The following is a 5,521-nucleotide window of genomic DNA, read 5'->3' on the forward strand; positions in this document are numbered from 1 at the left end:
AGGCAGTTTGAGGGCTGGGGTTGTAGCTCTGTGGTAGAGCACTTGCCTAGCATGTGTAAGGCACTGAGTTCAATTCTCAGCACCACATTAAAAAACATATAAAATAAAGATATTGTGTTCATCCACAACTAATATATATATATGGCAGTTTGAAGAGAAAAGTTCATAGCATTGAGCTCATACATTAAAAGAATACAAAGATAACAAATAAATCTAACATTACATCTCAAGGTCCTAGCACAAAAAAACAAGCCAACACCAAAATCAGTATAAGATAGGAAATAATTAAAATCAGAGCTGAAATAAATGAAATTGAGATTCAAAAACAATACAAAACATCAATGAAATAAAGAGCTGTTTTTTTGAAAGAATAAGCAAAATTGATAAACCCCTAGCCAAGCTAACAAAAATAAAAATAAAAAGGAGGGGATTCAAATTATCAAAATCTGAGATAAAAAGGACCTATCATCACAGGCACTATTGAAATCCAGAGTGTCATCAGAAACTTTTGAAAATTTATGCTTCAATAAGCTAGAAAATCTTTAAGATATTGACAAATTCCTAGAGACATATGACCTACCCAAATTGAAATGAAGAAGATATAGAAAACTTAAACAGATCAATATCAAGTAATGAAACTGAAGCAGCTACAAAAAACCTTCCAACAAAGAAAAGCCCAAGATTGGATGGATTCTCAGCTGAGTTCTTCCAGATCTTTAAAGGAGGACTAACTCCAATCCTTCTCAAATTATTCCATGAAACAGAAATAGAGAGAATATTGCCAAACTCATTCTACAAAGCCAGTATCACCCTGGTATCAAAACTAGAAAAAGAGACATCAAGGAAAAAAAATTTCAGACCAATATACTTAAGGAATACAGATGCAAAAATTCTTTTTTTTTCTTGGTACCAGGGATTGTACTCAAAGGCACTTGACCACTGAGCCACATCTCCAGCCCTTTATGGTATATTATTTAGAGACAGGGTCTCACCGAGTTGATTTACACCCAGTTTTACTGAGGCTGGCTTTGAAATCCTGATCCTCTTGCCTCAGTCACCTGAGCTGCTGGGATTACAGGCCTGTGCTACCATGCCTAGTATGATTTTTAAGATAATATGGTGATTACCTTTCTGGTTTAGACAGGAAGTGGTCAGAGACTTCTTATTCAATTTCACACTATCAGATTATTTTGTATGGACTTTTAAAAACAACTTTATTACTCTATAATAGATAATTTATACTCATTCAAAGTAACACTAAAAACATTTAGAACATCTCTAGAGAGAAGCCTGGGCCGGCTCAAATACTCTTTGCTATGGGGTGAGGCATCTATAGGGCTAGGAAGACATTTGGGTACCTGAGACCATGGGATTCTATGCCCAAACGTTTTCAAGTGTGACTCTTGAGCCTTGTTGGGCCTCTTCTGGGTCTCCATTCGCTTAAGTACTGTCTACACCACTGGTGTGCACCCCTGGGCAGTTGTTGCCTAAGGGGAAGAGTGTTGGTTCTCTCCTAACTATCAAGTTCTGGCTCAGCAGTGGGAGGATCATAGGTCATTATGAGATTATATAAAAGACATATAATAGATATGACAATAAATAGGACATATTTGAATTAACAGTTTATTATTATAACTTTTCAAATATTTAGGCCAATGGTGTATAAGCCTTCATCTGTATCTTTGCTCCAAGCTCCACACACATGAGGGGTGACCCTTTTTATTCAGCGTTTATGATTTGCCAGGCACAAATCAAGTGTCATTTGATCCACACAACAGTCTACTGGTAGTTCCTATTGCTGACCTCAGTTTACAGAAATGAAACTGGAGCCAAAGTCACTCCAGCTCGTAAGAAGCAGAATTGGACCTAGAATAGAGCTCTGACCACAGAGACTGAGCTCTTAGCCACTGTCCCTTACTCCTGGGACGACTGAAATGGTGATTGTGACTCTCATTCATTTTGAAGAGGATAAAAACACTGACTCATTAACCACAAATAGTGAGGTTGTCTGAAGATAATAATCGTCTGGGAATCTGCAACAGATTGTTCAGACTCCCAAATCTGCCTTTTTCAGAACACAGACTAATTACCATACTGCTTGCATTTATTCTGTAATTAGTCCTGCCTTAAGCCATCGACTGGCACAATGGAAAGAATAGGTAAACTTGCTCAGATGGAAGTTTCCTCAAGTAAAGGAGCAAATGAGTTACAATAATCTACTTGAAACCTGGAAGGAAGTAGCTCCCTTTCATTGTCAAGGAGTGTTTAAAGGTGCAGAGAAAGCTAGCTTTTTGCCGGAGACAGAATGGTGGTACTCAAGAATTCGAAAATTCCATTATTCGGTATTTAGTATATACACTACTGCTAGGCCGGATGCACACGGTGTGTCTTTGAACATTAGAACAGATCATTACCCCCACACATAGTAGAACTGCCATCTCATTTAGAACAGGGTGTTCTTCCTCTGCTCCTTGTTGGAGCTTAGCCCTGGTAGATCTGCAGGCAAAGCTAGGCTTAGTGCGTTGCTTTTTTGTTCATCATGCTTATGTTTGTTCTTCATAAGCTCAGTTTGTAATGTGGAGATGACATGTTTTTTTGGCTCTTCACTTGACCACAAATGTCCCAAACTCCTGATGATTTGTAAACCACAAGATACAGCAGCCGAAATGCATTAGATTAATGACAAATGCAGGGAACAGTTTGGCCTTATAAAATATCAATTATGAAATGTCTCACACTAAATAGTGGCCTTCATAGTGGCACTATTTCAGTCACAGCTGTTTCCCCAGCATACTTCCTTCAAGGACTTCCTTGAATGTGATTTTCAATTATTTCCTGGGTACTTGAGTTTGTCTGATTGCTCCGTATCACGCTTTGGGTTTCACATTATTGCTGAATATCTATCTTAGTCAAGCATGGGGAAAATCTTGAAATGTAGGTAAAATATTGGTGTTATTTTTATTCCCTAAGTGAGGAAAAGGGAGTAGTATCGGGAAAGGGTGATGGGTCTGTAAAAGGGCCTATTGGTGATAAAGCGATAATAAATGGGTCAATCAGATTCTCACTGCTGTTTAAGAGCTATCCCTCCAAATCCCTCGTGCAAGGCATCTAAATCTCAAAGACATCTGAAACTTAATTCAGGAAAATTGAACTCATCTCACTCTGCCCCCAAACAGGCCTAGCTGAGGTCTTCTACTTACTTCACGGTAACTCTTCATTACTCAGGGCAAACTTCATTAAGTCATTTTTGGCCTCTACTGAAATAGGAAAAATAATCCATTAGCTCTACCTTTCAAATAGACTCATAATCCTTTATCTTTTCCCAGACTGAAAACACCTTGGTGCCTGGATTAATGTGGTTCAGACCAGATTAACTTTCTGTTTCCAACCTTCCAATCCTTCCATCCATTTTCCACAGAGCAGTCAGAATGATTCCACCGAACCCCATGCACGGGTCATATCACTCCACTGCTGAAAACCCTGTGACAGTTGTTCATCTCATTCACAATGAAGTCCAAGTTTCTTCTCCTTCACTTTAGATTCTCTGACCTCATCTTCTTCATCCTGTAACCTTGCTCAACCTTTTACCATCCTCCAATACTTCAAATGTGTACTTGCTCCAGTGTCCTTGTCCGTGCCAAGATGGTCCTTCAATTCTGTGTCTTTCCTAAACAAAGGCATTATTTCTATTTGTGACTGTACACAACATTCTTTACCCCCTCAATTGCTTTTTCTTGTTTTCCTTCTTAGCTATTATCACCTTCTAAGCACTTTATTTGGTACTGGGAATTGAACTCAGATGTGTTCTACCACTAGCTACATTCCCAGCCCTTTTTATTTTGAAACAGGGTTTCACTAAGTTGCTGAGGCTGGTCTTGAATCTGTGATTCTCCTGCCTCAGTCTCCTGAGTTGGGGGGATTACAGGCATGAACCACTCTGCCTGGCTAACTTCCATGTAATTTAATTTATATATTTATTTCATCATTATTTTCTCTCACTGAAATGTAAATTCTACATCTGGGGAGATTTCATGTGTTTTATTCACTGTTACAACCCCAGCAACTAGAACATATCTGGCAGATAATATGTACTCAATAAACAAATAAATGAATGAATAAGTGAAGAGGTGGAAGAACTATGCTGAAACATGACTGGGGCCTCTCTCTGGCATGGAGAATAATAATGATGGGCTTTATGCATTAGAATGTGTCTGAGGCCACAGTGTCATAAACAGATGAAAATGAGTTTCTATGATTGGATATTTTCTTATACTGTGTCCATCTGTTACTTTTGTAACAGGAATAATGGAGATTGGCAACATGGGTTTTAGAGATAAACATGAGATTTATAGGTAAAAATTAATTTCATTTAGAATTTTTGAGTCAAGTCTTAGATTAATGAATGTATTCAAAGAAAATGGCAGTGGAAGCCCTTGAAGGATTTTTCCAGGGGTACATAAGCACCTCCATGTGTGTGCAAGTGTGGTCAGTGGTGGTGCTGGCAGTACTAGGTTGGGGTGAAAATGTGTATGCCCAAACTTCTTTCATCATCTCTGATGGGAAAAGTAACACTGCATATGGCTGCTCCATCCTCCTTGTAGGTCCCATAATTACCCCAGGGGTCCCTGATGCTAGAAGATGGGTAAAGGATGGAAAAAGTGAGAAAGACCTAGAAAGGCTCCACTCCTACATATTAATCGAAAAGCCAAACTTCCTTCTTTTACTTTAGGTTAAAAAAGATATAGCTGAGCAGTACGTAGTGGCACGTGACTGTCATCTCAGCTACTCAGGAGGCTGAGGCAAGAGGACGGCAAGTTGAAGTTGCCTTAGCAACTTAGCAAGATCCTGTTTCAAAACAAAAATAAAAAAGGGTCAGAGGCGTAGCTTAGTGGTAGAGCAGCCCTGGAATAAATCCTCATTACTTCTCCCAATACCTCCCCCCCAACATTTGCCTTTTTAAAAATTTCTTTTATCTCCTTTAATTTCTTTACGAGAGCCAGGCTTAGTGGCACATGCTGTAATTCCAGCAATTGGGGGAGGCTGAGGCAGGAGAATTGAAAGTTCCAGGCCAACCTTAGCAAATTTGCAAGGCCCTAAGCAGCTTAAAAAGACCCTGTTTCAAAGTGAAAAATAAAAAGGCCTGGAGATATGGCTAAGTGATTAGATCAAATCTGGGTTCAATCCCTGGTACACACACACTCAAAATTTCATTACAAAAATTTGTGACTTGCCTCAATTTTCCATTAATATTTTACATGTAGAGGGACATAGTGTTTTAAGTCCTATAATTCTCTTGTGCCTAAACAAAGTTTCTAAATGATGTCATATGTTAGGAACTGTAGCCAGGAGTTAAAAATCTGGCAGTTAAAAACTTGGATTCAGTACAGGTTTTCTACTGTTCCTTGGAATCACTTAGTATGACCTCTTGATGGGTGGGTTTCTCTCTCTTTCTCTTTGTAGTTCCTAGGGATTTCAAAGTTAGCGTGCAGAGAAATACAGAACTGATGATGTGACACTTTTG

The sequence above is a fragment of the Urocitellus parryii genome, chromosome 2 (genome assembly GCF_045843805.1).
Source record: "Urocitellus parryii isolate mUroPar1 chromosome 2, mUroPar1.hap1, whole genome shotgun sequence".
Taxonomy (NCBI): domain Eukaryota; kingdom Metazoa; phylum Chordata; class Mammalia; order Rodentia; family Sciuridae; genus Urocitellus; species Urocitellus parryii.